At 42.4% G+C, this 22,905-nt stretch overlaps 2 long non-coding RNA genes across 2 annotated transcripts; one reads left to right on the top strand and one right to left on the bottom strand.

Annotated features, from left to right (window-relative positions):
* Nucleotides 1-225: 225 nt before the first annotated feature.
* On the bottom strand, nucleotides 226-17,269 carry LOC119862769. The gene is made up of 3 exons (XR_005295361.2): nucleotides 16,385-17,269; nucleotides 15,472-15,543; nucleotides 226-4,457 (listed from the first exon to the last, which is right to left on the bottom strand). It is a non-coding gene; the product is annotated as an uncharacterized LOC119862769 (long non-coding RNA).
* LOC122456095 lies at nucleotides 14,921-15,943 on the top strand. The gene is made up of 2 exons (XR_006274757.1): nucleotides 14,921-15,099; nucleotides 15,141-15,943. It is a non-coding gene; the product is annotated as an uncharacterized LOC122456095 (long non-coding RNA).
* Nucleotides 17,270-22,905: the final 5,636 nt, after the last annotated feature.

Below are 22,905 nucleotides of genomic sequence, written 5' to 3'. Positions count from 1 at the left end.
TTCAGGTACTGCTGCTTTTTTCTTTCTAAGGAAGCTGCGGCATTGGGATTCAAAGTGGTTCTGTTTCCAACACCCCTTGCATTGTGGCACATAGGCTGGGCATTTTTCTTTCTGTCTCTGATGTTGCTTTCCACAGCAAATACATTGAACCATGATATCTGCATTCTCAATCACTTTGCTTCACTCCTGTATCCTGGGTTCCTTTATCTTGAGACTGTGTACTTCTTCCGTACTTCTTCCGCTGATGTTATTTTGATCCTTTCCCTGGCAGTTCAATTGCCCTTGCTATTTAGAGGCATTTCTCTAAGGTTAGCTCTGTGTCTCTCAAGAATCTCCCCCACAAGTTGGAATTATATGTCCCACAAAAAAAATCCTGTCTTTATTTAGGGAATCTTTAATGTCTCTAGAGTTACATGTGGATGTCAGAGTTCTCAGCTCTGTAGCCTAAATATCTATTCCTCTTCTGCTTCTTGGCTTTGGGTAAAAAAAGTATCCCGCTACAATTTAATTCTGTCAGGGACCACAGTACTCAAACAGCTTTGTCAGCTCTTCTGGTGTTTCAGGCATTACTCTTGGCAACAGCATCTTACTCACTTCTCATTTTTCTCCCCCCATCCTCTATCAGAAAAGCTTTACCTTCATTTTTTATCTTTATTCCCCATGCAGAAAATGTTTAAACGTTACTTAGTTCTTAGCAAGATAAAGGCTATGTTACATCCTTTATGCTGTATATTTATTTAGTTTTAGTTTTATTTTGTATTGCATTTGACTGTTTTTTCAGGTAGTGTATAAATATGCTACACCGTAACCAAATTAAAGTGATAAAGTTTGAACAAATGCACAAAAAAGTGAGTTGATGGGTCTGATTTACTACTCTATCACACCAATGTTACTCCATTGACTTTAGTGGAATTACTTCCAATTTACACCGGTGTAAATGAGGGAATAATCAGGCCCATCGTGCAAACTTCTCCATTCATTTTGAAACTTCTGAAAGAGATAAACCTACTTTGTCTGGAAGTTTGATTTTTTGGCCCAAATATTGCTCACTGTACTCACATGAGCAGTCCCACTGAAAACAGTGGCATGTATAAGAGAATCAGGATTTGTCTTAATAGCTTTAATTTCTCTTATATGATGTGTAATTTTTGTCAGTGGACCAAAACCAAAACTCAAGACCTGCATGTTCTTTAACTTGGGAGTTCAAGATTCACATCAGTTCTGAACTTTCACAAAGTTTGGGAAGATGGAATTCGGAATTTGTTTTAGCCACTATACAGTTTGTAAGCTCTTCTGGGCAGAGACCATGTCTTCTATGTGTGACCAGAGGTGAAAGTAAGCTGGTACGTCCCGGTATGGCATACCGGCAAGAGCCAGTGCGCCGTACCGGGGTGGATTGTCTTCCCCAGGTGCAATTTAAAGGGCCTGCGGCTCCCAGCAGCAGCTGGAGCCCCCGGCCCTTTAAATTGCTGCCAGAGACCTGGAGAAGCGGCGGTGGGGCTCCAGGGACGATTTAAAGGGCCCAGGGTTCCGGCTGCTGCTACCGCCCAGGGCCCTTTAAACCGCTGCCAGAGCCCTCGGCTGCCACTGTTACCCCAGCGGGGGAAGGAGAGGGGGAAGGAGGCATTTACTGGTACAGGGTGGGCCAGGGCTGGTTCTCACCCCCCAGCTCTGCCCCTTCCGTCTGAGGCCCCGCCCCTTCCGGGGGCCAGAGCCAGCCCCAGCCCAGCCCCATACCGGTAAGTCCCTAGACTTACTATCACCCCTTTGTGTGACAGTCTAATTCAACAGGGCTCTGATCCTGACTAAAGTCTCTAAGCACTGTCACAATATACATAAATTATAATAGTAACAGTAAAGTTCAAAGTAACATTCACATCTGTATTGGGATTCAGATGCAGGCCTTTGAATCAGCCCATATATAAGTAAGGCAAATACAAAAACACACAAACTCACTAAGAATGTATATTTTTATATAATATTTGTAAAATAAGGGAAATAACTTTTTTATTAGTATGTTTTAACACTGAAAACCAAGACAAGGCTAATATGGTGAATTTACTAATATTTTTATTGTGCTCCTATTTGGAATTATAAACCTTTATAGCGACAACAAAAGCTTGGATCAAGAATAATCAGAAACACATTCTCATCAGGCAAATGCTGTTGGTGAACATGTCGGGGGGGGGCAGGACCTTTTCCAGTCTGCTAAACCAAACTTCAGTGGTTTTGCAGTTTATTCAAAATGAAACTATTTAGCCTATGCAGCTCTGACTTTTCATATTCCCATTTTCAAGAAAAAAAGCATTAGCAAATGAAAGTAATATGGTGTACCTGAAGTGAAAAAGGGGCCAAGAAATTTTATTGGACTTGATTGTCTTTACTCAGTCCGGTGAAGAGAATCTCAGTGCTTAACTTGACAGTCACTGAATATCAACAGCTGATATTATGTTGGCACCTGTGATCTAATGGATTGAGCTCAGGCCTGAGAGCCAAGACCTCCTGAGTTGTAACTTTGGCCCACTAACTTCTTTGCTTTAGTTTCACATCTGTAAAATAAGGGTAATAATACTTATTTATTTATTATTGCCTGCTGTTGTGAGGATTAGTTATGGGCCTGCTCCTTATGTGGAAGCCCCACTGATTTCCATAGAGATTATGTGATTTTAAAAAGCCCAATGCTTTTAAAACCCTTGAAAATGTGAAGTTCTGTATTATTGCTAAAGGCTACCACATTCATATTAGCTACCTCTTTGCCATCTTAAAATACCATAAACAACAATAATACTGTCCTATATTCTAATCCTGCATTTTTTCAACACCTAAATCTGCTCCTGATTTCAGAGTGCAAGAAATTCAGGATAGGAACCCTAGCCCTTACTGAACTCTTATGATTTTGAAGTAATCTTAAATTTAAAACAAAGTTTGTGTTCTATGTTGAAATTACCTTTTATAATAAACCCCTGTGCTTTGAACAACAAATCCATATCATTACCCAAAAATCTTTTGCCTCTATTACATGTAGGCAATGTTCTGCTGTCATTAGCAGATTATGCATAAGTGCATATTAAACTTAAAATACTTTGTTTATAAAGTAAATGCAATTTTTTGTTTTCTTCAAAACTAAACAGATATAAAAGGACAGGGGGATGGTAGGACAAAATTTTGGTTCACCTTTCTTGGCAATATCTGGTGATCTAGACATGATACAAAGAGTGATATCTAGGTTCTACATGTCTCTTTTCATGTGAAGAAATTTCTGCAAGTTTTGTTGCATAACTCTGAAATCAATTTTTAAATGATATATAATAAGTTGGTGGGCAGTTTCCCAGAAACCCTATTAATATCTTTGAGCTACAGTTTGCAAAAGGCAAAGACTGTAACTTGCATTAAATGCTTTAGTTTTTATACAGTGTTGAAGTTTGTTGCCTTTAGGAGTTTAGGATTGAAAATGTGGGAAAGCTGGATACATTGCTAAGGCTTTACACATGTTCAGAAAGGAAGCATCTGCAAACAGGATCTTCTACCGACCCCCCACCTCTATCTGTAAATACCTTTTGTAGAGTCATAGGAGTGTTCTGCTAAACTGGGAGAGGCTCATTATTTTATCAAGAGTCCAAAGACTACTTGGCAATGATAAGGGAGCTATGCCCAATGTAGAGTTTCACATAAATATATTGTTCAGCCTGTCTACCAAAATATCACACTCTTGACGGTGTGGGGGCAAAGGACAGGAAAGGAGAGAACACATAATTCTTTACAGAAACCTGAAGAAATTTATGTTTGTGCATATTTTGGAATTAATACCTTTATAGATTAGATGATAATTGACAACAATTCGTTTTTCCAGTAAGCTAAGCATTTTTTTCTAAATTCTTACGTCTACATTTTCCTAACTAACATTAATCGAATTCCTGCAGATTTACACTAGGGTATGGGAAATGAGACTAGAACTTGGCTTGTTGGATCAAATTCATCCCTGGTGTAAGTCACTGAAGCCAAGTTGAGATGAAGTCAGAAGAGTTACACTAGAGATGAATTTGGCCTTGAGGGCCAAAATCTGCCCTCACTTGCTCAGGTGGAAATACAGAATCACTCTAGGTTCAGATTAGGAAAATTGGGGCACTAGACACATCCTAAAGGGAACCCTTTGACTCTCCTTGGGGTGGCAGGATCAGAGATCACCCATACAACCATCTTCTGGCCTAGTGGGGGCCCAGCAGCAACTCCTCTCTTTGGGCAGGCTGGGCATCCTCTCTACCTGGATTACAGCTCCATGTGTTCACACAGCTGGGGTCTTTCCTAGAGAAGGGAGATCACAGCCACCATCCAGATGAGCAGAGGACTCTATACGTTGGAATCCTTCACAGCACTCTTGTAGAATCATGATAGGGTAGTGGCAGTAAGCATCCCCCACACAAAGAATCTTCTGCTGTGGTGTTGTTGTCAGGGGTCCCCTAGAACAGTGGGTTTCAGAGTTAATGATCCATCAAATTAAATGAGGAAGATCACACCTTTCAGAGTTGGTGTTTTAAACTGTAAGCAGACTCAAGCCAGGGATCACTGCATACATTATATTTGGATGATGTTTTCAAGGTTTTCTTTGCAACCACGATGGCTTGAAACATATTAAAAAAAACAAAGCTGAGATTATGTGCCACCACATAATTTCAGGAGCCAAGGTGTGAGATATGTACCTATCCTTTTAATCCAGCCCTGAGTAATTCCATTTAAATCAATATAATCAATCCAGATTTGCCCTCATGTAGCTGTAAGAAAGTGGAATGTTGTCCTAAGAATTTGGAAGTTAATGAAATGTATTAAAAATAAGTTTGTGTACCAATAGTTTGAAAATGCTTTTGTATAGTTATGAACTGACTTTGTCACCGGAAAGACGAGAGAATGCAAAAGCAGAGATTAGCCTGATTATATATAAGAGGGCAAGTAAGAAAGTGTGCATTTTTGGGGTACGCATGTGTGATTGTTCCAGTATTCCTTGTATGCTCCCTGAAGCTGCAATTTTCCTTACATAGATTTCTTAATAAGGGGCACAGACTTTTCAGCGTGTCTTGAAATTTAATTATGCTATAGAGTTTCTTCTTCTCCTCCTCCTCCTGATATTTGATACTTTTGAAGAAGTAGGATGTTGGCTACTAAGAGGTAAAAATGTTTAACTGTGAAATACCTGTTAGTATGAATGAAGGTTACTGAATAGATGCATTTTATTTTGCTCTACCTGTAGCTTTCTTGCAGCAAAAGTTCCTCAGTGTTATAGCCTATATTTGAACCCTCTGCCCCCAGAATACAAAGTAAAAAGGGCTATCAAGCATCTAAAAAAATGTGTGTACATTTGCCTTTGTAGGGAATAAGGTCAAACATGAGTGATTTGAAATCAACACAAACAAAAATGTTCCATTGGGACTTTCAAAGTGACTTCCCCCTCACCCTTTAAATTAATTAATTAACTATTTAATTAACTGTAGTTAATTAAATTGCTGATATGTCATTGCTGAATGACATATCAGATACTGATATTGTATATCCAGGAATAGGGTTTGTCCAACATGGATGAAGAGTGTTTTATTCAGGAGAGTTAAAAAAGGTTCAGTTAGCATAATGAAAAGTTAGAGTCAAAAGAGAGGTTGAAGATGACTGCTTTAAAAATGAAAAGCCAACTCAAATGATATTAATAGAATGTAATCTGGTAGGTAAGGAAGTGATTAAGATGCTTAAGAGGACACACTGGTAAAGTGGTTTAAATATGGAAAGCACAATAAAAATTTGAAATATTATTGTTATAATGTCAGTATTACAAGAATAAACAACCAAAGATGTAAAGGAGAAGTAGGAAGTGCATGGGAGAGCTTGTGGACCATAAGTAGTCTGGGTAGAAGCAGGTGCAACTTAAACCTGTTTATATCAGGGTTAAATTTGTTGCAGAGGCCCACTGGACCATCAGAGTGTAAAGAGGGCAATCAAGAAGATAACGAGTACTTGTGGCACCTTAGAGACTAACAAATTTATTTGAGCATAAGCTTTCGTGAGCTACAGCTCACTTCATCAGATGCATTCACTGCCATTGTGGCAAAGTGATACCTTTGTATTTGTCTTCCTACAGATGCTGATGCGGAAATAACTACTGTAGTAGCAGTGAAAAGAAGGCCCTTAACTTGAGGGCTGGCAGAGAAATTGAGAAATTAATCTGCAATGTTCATGCAGGCCAGATGACACTGAAGAGCAAAACGGCTGAGTGAAAAAAGGAACACTATATATATGTATATATATATATATTTCATTTACTGGGAGGAGGTGTCCGATTTATTAATAAAATAATAACTTTTTCAAAGCTTCCTATTCTGGGCTGTAGACAACATTGTCATAAGTTAAGCATATAGTTACATGAAAAATAAAACCAGCCGCTTTCCCTCACTCCAAAATCAGAAAATAACCAAATGGAAATGAAATCAACTGTAACAATATTCCCTATGTCCACAAAACATCAGTGTTTACCATGCCTCTTTCACCATCAAAGCCTTGTTAAATAGGTGAGCCTTTCACGGTAACCTTAAAGCCAACAAATGCAGTTATTCTGGACCAACAGGTGGGGTGTGATCATGTTCCAACACTGAAAACCCCTCAGGGAAAAGACACAGCTTGTTACTTAAGAGGGCTCCAGCTTTTGGAATATACACTGAGCTCAACTGTACACGATCACTCAGGCAGAGGGGTGGTCTCAGATATTGTAGGCAGCTTCCAAACCATTAGGGCTTTATGGATCAAAAAAGATATCTTATATTCCACCTGGAAACCAATAGTCAGCCAGTGCCTACCACAGAGAACTGGTCTGGTGTGAGCCCTGGTAGATAAACCACATTTTCTACCAGCTACAGCTCATCTTATTCCAGGGTTGGGTCTCCTACCTTTACTAGCCAAGGGCATGTCCCAGATCGTCATCAACAAAGATCAAATAGTTTGACATGATTAGCAGAGTTAATGCCATCTGAAATTACCTCTCACATTGACCTGCCAAAAGCATATCAAATACTGGTCTCCCCTAAACAAGAAGTAGCTATTAAATACATTGCTGAGAAAAACACCTGGTCATTAACTGGAATATAATTAAATTATGTCTGAACATTTCAGCTATGAGCTTCTCTGCCTACTGCATCTTTAAAATTCTAGGAGTCTGCTGGAGGCAGCTGCCCCTGTGTGCGGTGCAGCAGTTAATGAAGCATTTTACAAAGACCGTGCTCATGGAGACATTACTTTGTTCTTCCTTGTTTTGTTGTTTTCCTTTAATTTCAAATAAAAGCCATTTGGACTGAAGGCATAGGGTTACTCTTTGGATTGGGAGGAACGTAGTATGAATTCCAGCATTGACGATGGGATCAAAGCCAAAAGAAAACTCAGAGAATGTGACGAAGCAATTAAGAGGTTTCATGGTTAAATATAAGAATAAACATCTAAAACTGAAATTTCCATGAACACAGATGTGCCTCTCTTATTAATACTGCCTCACAAAATGGCTACTGCCTCTGCACTCTCCTAGAAATGTAAAGTGTCCAGCCCTCAATCCCCCAACTTTAACTTTTTTTTTTTTTTTTACTTTGCTTTGCTTTCATTCCATGTCATTTTTCCTCTTTACATTGAGCTCCAGCAGGGACTCATGACCGGAAGCCCTTTGCAAGGCTGCATCCTGCTAAATGCAGACATGGCAAGAAGCGTACTAAGTTCTTCTTTTTGCAAGCGGGCTAGTTTTCAGATCAGGCTAACAGGTTTCAGTCGTTTGAAAACACCCTGAATGGTTTCACACCCTGTCATTTTCAAATAATCAGGATGGAGCATGGTGAACGGTCGTGTGGAGTGCTGTTCTAACTCACAATGGTATGCAAAAACCACACTGAAATGACAAGTATGGTGATCTCTTGGGAAATAAAGCTGCTGATTCAGTCAATATCATTGAGATCTTCCCCTCTAGAATTTTCTACTCTAGCTCCCAGATATAAAAGGACTTTTGTGTAATGTACTGAGCTGTAGCACTAAGGGATTCTGTACTCTGTTGCATTTGGTTTCTCACTACAGGACGTTTTTATAATGTGGGGGAAGGGAAGCTGCTTTTAAATAGGGTGCCAATAATCTGTTGCAAAAGACTGGTGCTCTGAGCCAATTAGTCCTGAAGGTAACCGTTTCACTGCAGGAGAATTTGAGTGCAAGGGACAGAATCAAGGAGATTAGGGACAGAAAAGACCACACAGTGCAACTAGTCTGTCCATCTGCCAATGCAGGATTATTCACTGTGGTATATTTTGCTACTCTACTGCATTGTCTAATCTACTTTTAATATTAGAATTGGTAATTGAAACCTTCTGCTGATAAGTAAGTGTTGTAAAACAACAAACCTTCATACAAAGGTGTTTGAAAACAAGCTGCATCTAGAGTTGATAAACTAGATCTCTTTTAGATTTAGAATTGGATTCGTCTCAGGTTCTATGCCAGCTTCTGCTGCCATAGAGTTGTGACCCCTGGAAACTCCCTGCACAGGAAGTCTGCCAGTAGGGACGCTGGGTTAGTGAAAGGCCACTGCAAGTTCTGCTCCACTGGGAGCAGTGAGTTACTGCAGCCCAAAATGTGGGTGGTAATGGGCAGGGAGGTGACAAGGCAGAGACAACCAGGGCATGTACTGATTCAGTGCATGCCCTCAGCAGCCTCCCCTGGCAGGGCTGCTATGGAGACTCTGCTATAACTTTAAGCTGGTCCCCTGCAGAGCTAGTAAACTCTGAGGGAGGGAGGGATGGAAGGCTCAGTGGCTTCCCTCTGAGGCTGTATGTTCACTAGGAGCGCTTTACTCTATAGGAATAACAGTATAAGATACTTGCAAAGTGTTCCTAGTGTGGACGCAGCTATCCCAGTATAGTAAAACCATCCCCCACAAGTACTGGTAAAGAATCTGCCAGTATAACTGCATCTGCACTACAGACTTCTGCTAGCACACCTATATCGGCCTGCAATCACACCTCTCCACACCCTTGACCGACATAACTATGCTGGCAGAGGTCTGTAGTGTGGACAGAGCCTGAGTAAATACCTCGTCATAGCCCTTGGGGCCAAGCCAGGGCACAAAGGCATAGTACAGACATCCCTGCACCGGTTTTGGTGCTCCACGCTACTTAGTTATAAAACTAGATGAATATGGTCACAAGTTCTTAACTGCACTCCACAGCACCATTTGTTTGCAATAATCTTTAGGGCCACATGAGGCCTAGATCATGCGTGTTCCTGAACGGGTGCACAAGTTGAGGGAAGAGGGTAGAAGGAACCTCCCCAACCTCCCATCCCTCTGCCGAAGCAGCCACAACATGGCTGAAGAACACAGGGACTTTGGAGCCCAATTCACCATTGCTTTGCATCTTGTGTGTCATTTACACTGATGCAAAGGAATGTTACCATTCTGATCTAATAGGGTTTTACATGCATTTTTATACTCATTTCGCATTGGAGTAAATGACTACACAAGAGTTGAAGCAATGGTGAATCAGGTCCTTGGTGAGACTAACACCACTAGCAGTACTAGCCTCTCCAAAGAGGGCAGAGAGGAGTACAGTGAAGACAGGGTCACCGTGCTCTATTCCACATTACTGACTAGCTACCTTGCGTGTGCGGGGCACATACTGCACCCAGTTAAGGGATGGCAGAGCTGGCACTGCAGCGTGCATTCCCCAGGAGGAATTGTGGCTGCATTAAATTGTATGTTTCAATTCAACCCCAGAACTGTGGAAGGGAAAAATATAGTGCTAAAAAAACAGATTACTTAGGTTTGTGAGCTGAGCAGACCTCTGGCAGGACAAGCGCTCTCTTGTTTCTGCAGCCTCCCACAGCTGCACTCCTAAATATATCCTCTACATCTACAGAGAACTGCATTTCTCCACCTCTTTCTCAGACCAATCAGATTTTCACAAACGTCAGGTTCCCTTGGGATATGCAAGCAGACAGCCACAAATGCCCTAGTTACAGGACCTTGTGTAGGATGGAAGAGACTAACACGTCTCCATCAGAATGAAATTGTTACGGACACAGACTATTTCAAGAGGGAATGTGTGCAGGTGATTGATAAAAACATATAGTAGCTTGTTATTGATACATGATATTGATAATGATGGGGGTCCAGTTACTTCCTCATTTTAGCCCATCCATTTGCATGCAGCCTGATCAGGAGCTGAAAGTCATTCTCATTTGATGATTGTTCACTGGCTTATGTGAAAAGAATTCATGCGTCTCAGGCCAGTTGCTAGCAGAAAAGTGTCAGCTCAACAAAAATACCACCACCAAAGAGGGCACTAACCGTCCACCACAGATGGCAATCTGAGCTGAGATGTACCTCAAGGACGGAATGAGACAGAATTCCTATTTCAACCTTGGAAGTAGTCCTTCCAGTTCAGGACTATGGCACATTGAGACAATCCTGTGATCTGGAGAAAACTTGCCCAGTGGCTACCCATGCTGTACTACTGTGTACTACCTGTTCTGGGCATAAAAAGAGGACTGTAGTCTCCAAGGATGTAAATTTAGTACCTTTCAGAAGCGTTAAATTCATATTAAAATGTACAGATGCTTTCTAAGGTTATGGGCCTGCTGCTACCCTCTGCTTCATGAAGTGGAGAGAAACTCATGCAAACAGCAGGCAAATGTGCACAGGAGCACGGAGAGAGGGGAAAGATGTGTATGTGGTGTGCTGCCCCTTTACCGCAGCAACCACTCATCCATGACATAATCATCTCTGTTCATCTGAGCTTTCACACAGGAGTAGATAATTCGCTGGGCTGATGGTGTAAGGGGACCAGGGAGAAACATTCGAGGTAGTAGGCAGACCCGTGTCGTTGCGGATGTTAATGTTGTTCATTGTGGTATTTACTTCTTTATTGTTTCGGTATACTGTCTCCTCCCCCCATGTAAAGCCACAGCCCAAGGATCAAGGCAGCACAGCCACTAAGACAGATGTGCTGCTAGGGGAGGAGCAGGAGCCCAGGAGTGCATGGTCCTTTGGATGAATGCATAGGGTGACCAGACAGCAAATGTGAAAAATCAGGACGGGGGTGGGGGATAATAGGAGCCTATATAAGAAAAAGCCCCAAATATCGGGACTGTCCCTATAAAATCGGGCCATCTGGTCACCCTATCAAGGCTGAATTTACATGGGATTAAAATGCTTCCCTCCTGCCCCTTCTGTGCTGCCCTCCAAATTTGTAATAGAGTCATGTTGCATCCTTTTATCAATTAGATCATAACTTCTTTGGGGTATCTAGCACCAGGTGTCTCAATCCTGTGAGCCTCTGAGCACTATTGCAATACCCATACTAAATAAGAGGAAAAGGTGCCCTTTGTGACACAGCTAATTCTGTGACTCAAATTAATACAGGAAGAAGGACCCCTGGTGAATTTCCTCCTGCTCCAACTGCCTGCCTGGTTGGATTAGACTCCTCCCATTCTTTGCCTCTTTCCCACAGAAATCCCTGTTTCTTCACCACCTTGTGTTCATTTTAGCAAGAAACTGAAATTGAAAGAATCTGGTCAATTCCTAACGTTTCCCCTCCGTCCTCTTGAAAAGGGAGCCAAGCTGGGTATACCTTCCAAACAGGACTAGCTGAAAACAGATTTAGCCACCTCACGCATGACCTTAATCCCTGGGATTTTTAGGTGCTTTTTCTTCCTGCAATCTCAATGCTCAGATATTTATCAAGCATTCAGGTCAGAACTTTAACCACAGAACATTTTGCAACAACAAGACACCAAGTTCATATGGGAATGACTGTGCAGCCCACATGACTTCTGTGAAATAAATATAAATAATAATTATATGGGAAGGCCTAGGGGACATTTTCAAAAAAGTAAATTTCTCACTATTTTAGGTTTCAGAGTAGCAGTCGTGTTAATCTGTAACCACAAAAAGAAAAGGAGTACTTGTGGCACCTTAGAGACTAACAAATTTATTTGAGCATAAGCTTTCATGAGCTACAGCTCACTTATAAATTTGTTAGTCTCTAAGGTGCCACAGGTACTCCTTTTCTTTTCACTATTTTAGGTAGCCGCAGAGCACAAATCACCACAGTATCCAGTTGCCAAACGGCAGTAGAATGAAACTGGTTGAAGACTACAAAGTAGGTTCTATTTTCATTCTTATAGGCCAAAGTTTTCAAATTTAGGAACCTAAAGGTAGGCGTCTAAATCCATATTTAGGCCTGTAAATGAAAGTTGCCTGGTTTTCATAGGTGCCACAACTTCCCCTGAAATAAACAGGAACTTTGGGGTGTTTGGTACCTCAAAAGCCAGGTCATTGATTTAGTTGCCTATATGTGGATTTAGGTGTCTAACTTTAGTCAACCAAGTCTGAAATTTTTGCCTGTAGGTTTTGATTGTACTCCAATGGCTTTTTTATGTTATTGCTTCCTCCCTTACTCTTCTGCCCTTTTCTCTCCTCTGGCCCCTTCCTTCTTTCTATCTACTTTTCCTCCTCTTTGTTCCTCTCAGCTTTGTTAGGGCTCTGTTCTGATCTTGTTGAAGTCAATGGAAGCAAGATGAAGCCCTTACAGTGAGTAGGTTTTTGCAGAAGACTCTTTTAAATCCTTGCTATTATGGCTTTACACAGCAGCCAGAGACAGCTGTATTAAGGAACAGGCTGAATGAGTAGGCCTCTGAGCTGTACAGAATATTTCCAAGTGGAACTGAGCACACTCCTGGACCCCACTGTCTGCTGGCCAGTAGTACCGGATCAAAACATTCATTTTGCCCATCCTAAGGCCAGGGAGAATATTGGAGTGGATGTGTTTCCTCTTCTGGAGGAAGCTGTTGGCTGGACTGTCGCTATAGCAAGCCACATAGGCAAAGCTGTCACTGTATACTGTGGCTTCTAGGAAGACTTACGTCTTGCCCTCCCACCTAGAGGTAAACACAGAGGTCCCTCCCTATTGGAGGGATAGGGCCAATGGTGAAAAATAGGCTAAACTGGAGGTCTTCATGCTCTGCCCTCCCCCAGAAAAGTGGTCCTGAGTTCTTACATGTAACCCTGACCTGAGCTGTGGGCACTCGGGTCTGCAGTCACCTTCTGAAAAGGACCATAAGTTCCTAGAGGAACAGCATCTTTAAGGAGCTATCCTCTCCCCAACTCTCTGACTGGAGAGGGTCCTGCTTGCAGCAAAACCTTCACAGGGAGATAGGATCTGTGATGCCCACAGGATAAAGTAAAGTGGTCCACAGCAAGGGCCAGGAAGCTTCTCCATAACTCAGCTCTCTCTGCAGCCCTACAAGATCTGGGAAAGTGGATCAGGGTGAGCCAGGGATATAGCAATGAATCCATTGCTATGCAGAGCCACTAGTAGTTATTGAGTGGAGGGGGAGCAGTAGCAGCACTAGGGATGACGCAGTCTCAAGGTCACAGCAGGGCAGGGTGAAAGAGCAAAGGAAATTGAAACAGTAAGCGATCTGAAACAGAACCAGAATCCTTCCACTGTGAGCTTAGCTCTCAGATTTTTGGTATCAAAGGACCATTAGGAGACTGAAGACTGATTATTTTTGGTTCCTCTCTCTTAACCTTCTAAGACCATTCTGTGTTTATATTTGCAGTTTGCTAAGATTTTAAATAGGAACATCACTGTGGGGAGAGACCAACCCCTATTAATTCCTCCTGGGCTCTACTGGACAGGAGCCCTGATTCCTGAGGACATACAGAGGCTGGTCTATAGCATAGAGGCTCTGCTTCACTGGATGATAGGTGGGAACTCTGTATATCAGGAAACGTTGTGTCCAGCAGACCAAATGGGCTTTCCCTATGTGAATGTCCTAAGGTCCACTGGACAGCATGGACTTTCCCGGGCCTGCAGCAACATGGATCCTCTTCAGTGGACTTTACAGCTATTTTTTAAAAATAAGGAAATTACCACCCACAAAAAAAAAACACCCTTCGTTTAGGCAAGGAAGCTAAGATTGCAGGCACATATCAGCAGTTGGAAAGCATATTACCATTAAACACATTGGAGTTATAAAAACAAATTTAAGAAGCCCAGAAAAGTCAGAGCTAAGGTTAAAACAACGAGGAGTCCTTGTGGCACCTTAGAGACTAACAAATTTGTTTGGGCATAAGCTTTCATAAACTAGAACGCATTTGGCACTAACTGAAGTTACCACATTCTTAGCTGCCCAGACAACAGAAGCAAAATCGTTCCCGGGCAGACCTGAATATCAGCATTCCATTACACGGAACAAGACCTCAGGAAGTGCCTGCAAGCCGAGTGGCTGTTACGCTCTAGTAGAAATGGAACTGTGATAAATTTACTTCACAATGCGACTCTCCATCATGACCATCTGACCTTGTCTTTATTTATTGGTAACGAATTGTTTAAAGAGTGCATCTGTTTAATTATGAACATATAAGAAGAAGAGGAATGGCACCTTTAACCATTGTTATTTGCGGGCCAGATTCTGCCACCCTTGGTTGCTCACTGGCATTTTTTAAAGCTTGATGCAAACACACAATAGCGAACACATTTTAAAATCCTACTGTAGATAGGACATATTGTACTTTTAACATGTGTAATATCTAATTGAGTTGAACTAGCCACAATATAAGGTGAATAAAGTGCAAATTTCTAACATTTGGGGTAATTAACATTGGAACAATTTACCAAAGGAAATGATGGATTCTCCGTCACTTGAAATCTTTAAATCAAGGCAGGATTATTTTTCTAAAAAATACACTGCAACACAAACAGAAGTTATGAGCGCATGAATTATTGGGTGAGATTCTCTGGGCTGTGTTATGCAGAAGGTCAGATTAGATTATCATAATGTTCCTTCTGGCCTTAAAATATACCAATGTATGAACTGTAGAGTGGATCCTAGGGTTTACATTGACCACCAGGTACATGATGAAACTACAACCTGTCCTGGTTATACTAGGATCATATGCTAGTTAATACGTTTTAAACATACACCTGTTTTTTCCCTAGTGTGGACAAAAACTAAGGGCATGCCGCTGTAGTGCTGTAATGTAGGTTCTTCCTGCATCAATGGAAGCGGTTTTTCCACCGATATAGATAATCAATGTAGATGGTGGTAGCTAGGTTGACGGAAGAATTCTTCCATTAACCTAGCTGCATCTACATAGGGGGTGAGGTCTGCTTAATTAAAGTGCAATGGGGTGTGAATTTTTCACACCTCATAGTGACTACCTAGGTTGTTCTAAATTTTAAATGCAAAGAGGGCTGGGATTGCAGTCCAGAAGCAGCAAGGTCACCCAATAGGAAGGTTCCCTGTTGCTCCACAGTTATCGCCAGGGGTCCAATTAAGGATGGTAGTGTTTGCACAGGGAGACACCCTAACTGCGTGGCAGATGCAATGCAGGGTGTTAACTGAGGAGTGTAACACATGGGTAATGATGGAAGTATCAGGCTTCTGAGGAGGGGGGGGAAAAAAAGCACATACCAGAGATGGAATGCAGGTCTGTGAGAGTCAGGAAATGTCTGTTTCCATAGCGCTGTGTGCTATACCATGAGCCTAGCAACAGGGAACAGAGAAAGCATGTTGGGTCTGATTCTCCATTACCCTACCAGTGGCAATTTTACCCCCTTTTACTTTGCAAATGTCTACACACAGTACACAGAAACAGAGAATCAGGCCCCTTGGTTCCAAATATTATCTCATGTAACCAGTTTATGAAGTTACAGAACTCTAAATATAATCCTTGTTTATTTAACGGGGCCAGTAGGACTGAAGGAAATCCAGGAGATTTTATTTGACAGGATTTGTTGATGGTTCAAGCGGCCAGCCTGCAGAAGGAAGCATTATATCAGTCTAATGGCAAGCGGACAACAGAAACATCGATAGACTCAACTATTCCTTTGTTTTAAGACGTGACAAATCATCCCAGCTGATAGGATTTTATTAATATTATTGAGTAATTCTTGATGCTTGTTACACTTTGGCTGCTTGGGAAACTTCAGTAGGCCGTCATTTGTCCTCTGCCTTCAGCATGAAAACAGAATTCAGATCCCTTCTTGGAAACAAAGGTGCTTCCCAGGAGCCTGGCATGCTGCCTGCATACCAAGAGCCGTAGCCAGGCAACAGCAAAAAGATCAGTGCATGAGCCTCACCCATGATGCATCTGCCTTACAAACAATTCCTGCCACGTAGGCAAGACTGTGCAGGGGAATGGAAAATTACTGCAGGGTTTTTCTTAAAGGGCAAGTGTTCCTTTTCGGGGAGGATACTTCTCCAGAGCCTGCTTTCCAGCACTATGAATGCAAAGGTTGTTTTCCTATAAGGAAATCTGCAGTGCATCAGTAGCACAATACACATCAAAGAGAGGGACGCATTATTCATAGGATTTTTCCGATACCTTTGTTAGTAAAAATATTAGGTGTCGAGCTACAGTGTGGTGGGGCAGCTGAGCTTCCAAAAGCAAGAGGGGAACAAATTAGAGGCCGCCTTTACAAATCTGCTTTCCACGCTGACTCCAACATGGCTCCGCTTCAAGTGACGCAGTTAACATTAATCAGGAAGTGAGGCCAAAGGAAAAAAAAAATCTCTCTAGCTCTTGGCAGGCTCAGTATTCAAATGACTGCCTGTTAAATCTCTGAGCGTTAAGTCTGTAGCAAGAAAGGAGACCAAAAAGAAACAACAGGGCAGCTTTACCAGGCATGAGAAGTGATGTCCTGGATGACAGCTATTTTTAAAAATTTTGCCCCAGTTTGATTAGCTCCATTTTCTAGCATAGAGGGAATGATTTATCAAGATTGTCATGTGTCTGTCTGTCTGTCTCCAACTGTATGTCTAATCACACACACATAGTTCTGTTAGGAAGTTGATACAAAATCAAATTTTATTACAGAATTAAATCGCCACCCTGACTGGTCTCTTGCTTTTTGTAATATGAAAATCGGGTTTTATAGCAGACCTTGGCAGACCTTCTCATTTGGAAGGGAACTCTTTACCACACAGAGTTGAATAGAAGCTACCCTCACAGAGTAACCGGAAGGTGGATAAAAAGGCTGGGTTGGTTTTACACAAACAGTGCTCTTTGTGCACCTCAGAATCAGTTCCTGCACCAATTACACATTGCAAAAATAATTTCTGTGTGATTTCTATTCTTTAAGTTCTTTGATGCTGAGCTCCTTGGATTTAATCTTTGAGTATATTCTGACCTACGTCGTTGGCTGTCTTATCTTGAAGCCCTATTGAGACAAACCTTTTCTACCCATCCCTAGTGTGCTTGGAAATAACATCAGAGATTAACATTGATGCCTTTGCCAGGATGTGTTTTCTTGGTCTGTGCAGGTGTGCTCATGCTGTGCCACAATCCAGGTGGCTAGCTAACATTTTTAGTAGGAAGCCATGCTTTGTGGCCTCGACTGTCAAGTCTCTTGCGGTTCTGGGAGTCCTTGGCCAGCCCATGCTATGCCGGCTCCTCAGAGAAATGATCTTATGCCATTCCCTGACATGTTTTTCATCCAACATCACTTTTCAATGCGTCTGCCTCTGGCCTGTTCCTTTTGTTTGTCCTACCATCAATATAAATTCTAAACCAAAAGCTATGCACTTTATTATGCCAGGAAAGGAAAATAAAGCCCTCCCTGTGAGATGGGGGTTTGTATTATAGAAGTCACCCTTTCTCTCTAAATTGATCTCTTTCCTCTCTTTCTTTTTTAAACAGAAGCCACTTTTGTTTTGAAGCTGCCCTCAATGTAAAATGCACAGGGGAAAATAATGACATTTTATAGAAACTGGCCTCTTTTTCTATTTGCCTTCAATATTAAAGTCCTAAGGGGAAACATAATTAGAAGCTGTGACTTCTAAACAAAGATATACGGTAACAGCGGTTGCTGCCTGGTTGCTATCTCGTGATCTTTTGGAACTGCTTGGAAAGTGAAAAGTGATAGATAAGCCACCTCTTGTGAAATGTAAAGGGCTCTGGTTTCTAACAACTCTTCTGAAAGCTCTAAAAAGAATTATACCCTCTTACAGTACAGAAGTCCCACTACAAAGACGCCTCTAAAAGAACATACTAGAGTGCCCACCAGCTGGTAGCAGATCATTCTGACTGTTTGATTCTGATCTTCACAGTTTAACAGCTTTGTAGCTATGCAGTAACGTTTAATGGTGGGACAGGCAGGTGTCCGAGTGGGAAGTTCCCAGGTTTGCCCCAGTCACAGTGTTCCAAGAGTAATCATCCCTTCCTTAATCAGAAGAGTGGGATCATACTTGCCCTGTATGTAGTTGTAGGTGGAATTTTTTATTGGTGTTCCAAGGCCATGAGAAGGGAGGCAGAAGGCAAAAGGCCCAGAGTTTAATAAATACACAGATACAGTGGAATTGAACAGAAAGGCATCTCAGCTTTATTAGGATTCCTTGTTTACCAACACAGTCCAGTTTTCTAAACATCAGGTATTATTTTCACAGGAATATGGATAACTTTAAGAGCCCCAGCCTTAGCTACTGACTGTCCTCTCTCTGAGCCCTGTCACAGAAGCTGCCTTAGCTAGATCTAACACAGGGATTGGCAACCTTTGGCTCGCGGCCCACCAGGATAAGTCCCCTGCTGGGCTGGGCCGGTTTGTTTACCTGCTGCGTCTGCAGGTTTGGCTGACTGCGGCTCCCGCTGCCTGCAGTTCGCCGTTCCAGGCCAATAGGGGCTGCAGGAAGGGCACCCAGCACATCCCTCGGCCCCGCGCTGCTTCCCGCAGCCCCCATTAGCCTGGGATGGCGAACAGCGGCCAGTGAGAGCTGCGATTGGCCGAACCTGCAGACGCAGCAGGTAAACAAACTGGCCCAGCCTGCCAGGAGGCTCACCCTGGCAGGCCACGTGCCAAAGATTGCCAATCCCTGATCTAACATGTCCTCTCGCTCTCTGGTCATTATTACCAGGAAGCAGGAGGAGCTAAATGTAAATTTCTTCTATAAAGCCAGGCTCACAGGGTGGGAGAAAGGTAATTCTGTTTTGTGAAGGATTTTGACATTTTGAAATTTGGTTTAACTCTGAGCTGGAATGAGAACAAAGCATTTCCTCTGCAAAAGGGGATGGAATGCCTGGCTAGCAGGTTTTGAAAGCTGCCTGGAAGGCAAAGTCCCATCAGACCCCTGCCTCACTTGCTGGGCATTTGTGCAAACCAGTTGGGATCTCAGGGTTTGAATAAATCCCAAAGCTCTAAATGAAACATAAAGAACTGCTGAATGCTGACCACTTTTACCCCAAGCCTTAAAGGAGCCCAGTTTCTCTCAAAATCTGGCTTAGGTTTCTGTATCTTTAAAATGAGGGTAACAATATTGTTGGGATCAGAAGTGTGTGTAACTTAATAAGTGTTTGAAGTTGTATTAGGTCTACAGATAACAGGTTTTATGTATAGTTAAATGCCAACGTATTGTGACAGGTTTCAGCGTAGCAGCCATGTTAGTCTGTATCCGCAAAAAGAAAAGGAGGACTTGTGGCACCTTAGAGACTAACAAAATTTATTTGAGCATAAGCTTTCTTGAGCTACAGCTCACTTCATCAGATGCATGCAGTGGAGTATTTGTTAGTCTCTAAGGTGCCACAAGTACTCCTTTTCTTTTTGCGAATACAGACTAACAAGGCTGCTACTCTGAAATCTCTCATAGTATGTCCCCACAGGCCAAATGCACCCCAGAAAATTGTCACATGTTAAATTCAGGGCTGGCATATGGCAGCCAATAGCTCTGTCTGTTGAACAAGCATAGGGGATGGGCTAGGATAGGAGGACAGTGCATAAATGAGAACTGTCTTTAGACAAAGAGAATTGCTATACAAGCTGGGCCAGTTTCTACTCGCTCCTCGTCTGTGTATCTCATGTACCAGGTGTTCAGTCTTAATAAATCAGGCCCAACCCTTTCAACCACATCCTGTGTAATGAATACCCATTGTCTCCACAGTATCGCCCTGGCTGAGCAATACCTTGAGCCCTAGCCTGCAATCGCACTGAAGTCTGCAAGAGTCCAATGGGAGTAGGCTTGGACTCTGTGTGTTTATTTTTAGGATAAGTTATATTCATCATGCATCCGATGAAGTGAGCTGTAGCTCACCAAAGCTTATGTTCAAATAAATTTGTTAGTCTCTAAAGTGCCACAAGTCCTCCTTTTCTTTTTGAGGTTATTTTTGAAGAGTCTTTGCATCAAACCTGCCCCAAGATCAATTACACATAATCTGCCAAATCAAGTCCCCTCGGACTGTGTCTGTCTTTAGCAGGGTTGCCATGCAGGTGAAGTTGTGTCAGCACTTCCATTAAAGCACCTTCCCTCCTCCCCCTTGCCCCCCGCACTTCCAGTGCTAGTATAAATGGGCTATAAAAATCCACTCCTGACTGAAACATACAAGATCTGAGCCTGAGAATGCTCATTGATTTAAGTAATCCTTGGTAAAATACATCTGGCTGGGGGGATTTTTTATTATTAATTAAAAAAAAAAGCGTGGGGGGGAGATAACAGCCCAAATCTTGCAGTTAAAGATCAGCTACTGTACACTCAACTAAAATGACTTAAGGATTTGTGTTTTTAAGTATCAGTGGCGGTAGTATTGACCCGCACAGAACCACAGCTGCACAAGAATCACACACTAAAGAAGTGCCAATGCAGGAGCCCAGCAGCCTAACAGCCATCTGAGAAAAGAAAAGGAGTACTTGTGGCACCTTAGAGACTAACAAATTTATTAGAGCATAAGCTTTCGTGAGCTACAGCTCACTTGCTCTAATAAATTTGTTAGTCTCTAAGGTGCCACAAGTACTCCTTTTCTTTTTGCGAATACAGACTAACACGGCTGCTACTCTGAAACCAGCCATCTGAGAGGTTGCAGTTCTAGATTGTGCTTTATTCCGTGCCTTCAGGACAGCAGGGGCTGGGAGCACTGTATCTCACTTGCTGAGACTGCCGAGTTTCAGCTCAGCTGAATGACGACTCTTACATTTATGACGTGTTGTTGCTCTTACTCACCTCTCATCTCAACAGCCAACCTGTTCTCTGCTCTGTGGTGTCCTACTGCAGGCATAGGCAGCAGGGAGCAGTTCAACGCCGACACTCATGCAGCATTAGGGGAGGATTCCAACCTAGCACTTGGAAGCGCCACAGCTACCATTCTGGCCAATGCCCTCCATCCCCCAAAATAGCTAGAGGATATGGACAGGGCTTCAGCTGGGTAGCCCACATGAAGCCACCCCAGCATGATTCATCCTTCCCTCTGCTGACATTACAGCTCTTGTCAATAATGTATGGCGGGCACCACTCTATTTCCCCTCTCCCCAGCATGACTTATACTACTAGGGGCAGGAATTTATCCTATTTCAGGAATAGCATGAGTCAGCTGCCCTGGATCATTTGGTTGATCAGGTAACTGTACTGCCATTAGTAGAATCTGGATTAAAATAAGTATTTTCCACCTTTGGCTGCTGTGATCGATGTTATTACAGTTCATTGGGTAAACAATCAACCTTTGGAGGAAGAACAGATGTAAATATCAGAGGTAGGCTAGAGCCAGATTCACAGCTCTGAACATATTGGCTCCCTTGGGGAGTTTGGTTCCATCCCTGAACACTGCAGGTCAGCACAGCACTTGAATGCATTTACATTAAATGTGTACAATAGTTACAGTACTGAACTGTTTGGATTGTCCCATCAGTTTTGATAATCCACCTTCTGTTAAAGCTACTGTTCAAATAGAAAACAAAGAGACGTTCAGCGTGGGGAGTTATCAGGCATATACTTGGAGCCTGTCCTCTGATTTGTACACATGTGGGGGTTGTGTAACTGCTTAGTCCATGAGTGCAAATGGAGATTTTACACATGCACCATTCAGAGTCCCTCTGAAAATGGAGCACTAGGGGCTGTATTGTCCCCTCATTCAGTGTGAGGAGTTTGTAATAATCTGGTTTATATGTTATCGTATTGGTGCCACTTCCCTCTTCTGGATGGAACCAGAATTGCGCAAATCCATGTCATAACCCTCAATTTGCTACCAGCTAATGGAGAGTCTCCCTTTACTCAGCAATCACATCCTGAACGGAAGGATCTGAGCTCCATCCTTATTGTGTCACTATGAGGTACTCTGTGCCTCCGTGCAGCACAATGGCTATCGAAAGAAGACACAGATCTGCTCCAAACACCCCTTGCTGTGCATGGAAATGCTGGGCCAAGACAGAGGTGAATATGGCACTGACTCTCCAAGGCCAGGTAATGAAAGGGAACGTGTAGGCCTTCATTTTCTTGGATTTTCTTGAGACTGCAGCATTAACCGTAAACTCCTGGGTTTTAAGAGTCTGTATCACATCTTTCCTGTTGTGTAAACACAGAGATATTTTGTTTGGGGGTGGAACCATTTCAGCAGGGTGTTGTAATCTGCTTCCCAAGGTCAGTGCTGTTTATTCCCTTCTCGTCACATACCGTAGCACATCCTGTCGAAATGTGAAGAAATCATGAAAAGTGCTCAGCATTCCTTCTTAATAACCCTTCTACCCTAAAACGAAGTTATTGAAACATCTGTCTGCCTATGCTGTCTATTGTACCAATCACTGTAGTACCCAAACATGTAATATATATAGGTAAAATATATAATGTAACAAAAACTGACATACAGAGCTTTCAGGAAACACTTGCATGGGGCACACACAGTAGAGTTACAAACCCGTTTCATTAAATGGAGCCTTAATCCCTGCTACTGAGTTAACAATATACCCCTCTGTCCCAAGGAAAAGTAATAAAAACAATTAAGAAATCACAGGAAGGGGCTGTTAGTCTGTCACACTTGCTAAGAGTGTTAAGGACCATGAGAAAATTAAATTACTGTACTACTGATTCTTGAGGGGACAGAATGAAATGAGGCAGAAAATGTGAAAGAAAATAAACCTCCACTCACCTGAGTGG

Source organism: Dermochelys coriacea, chromosome 10 (assembly GCF_009764565.3).
Source record: "Dermochelys coriacea isolate rDerCor1 chromosome 10, rDerCor1.pri.v4, whole genome shotgun sequence".
In the NCBI taxonomy this organism is placed as follows: domain Eukaryota; kingdom Metazoa; phylum Chordata; order Testudines; family Dermochelyidae; genus Dermochelys; species Dermochelys coriacea.
Note: the sequence above shows the minus strand (reverse complement) of the source record. Positions and strands in the feature narration are given on the sequence as shown.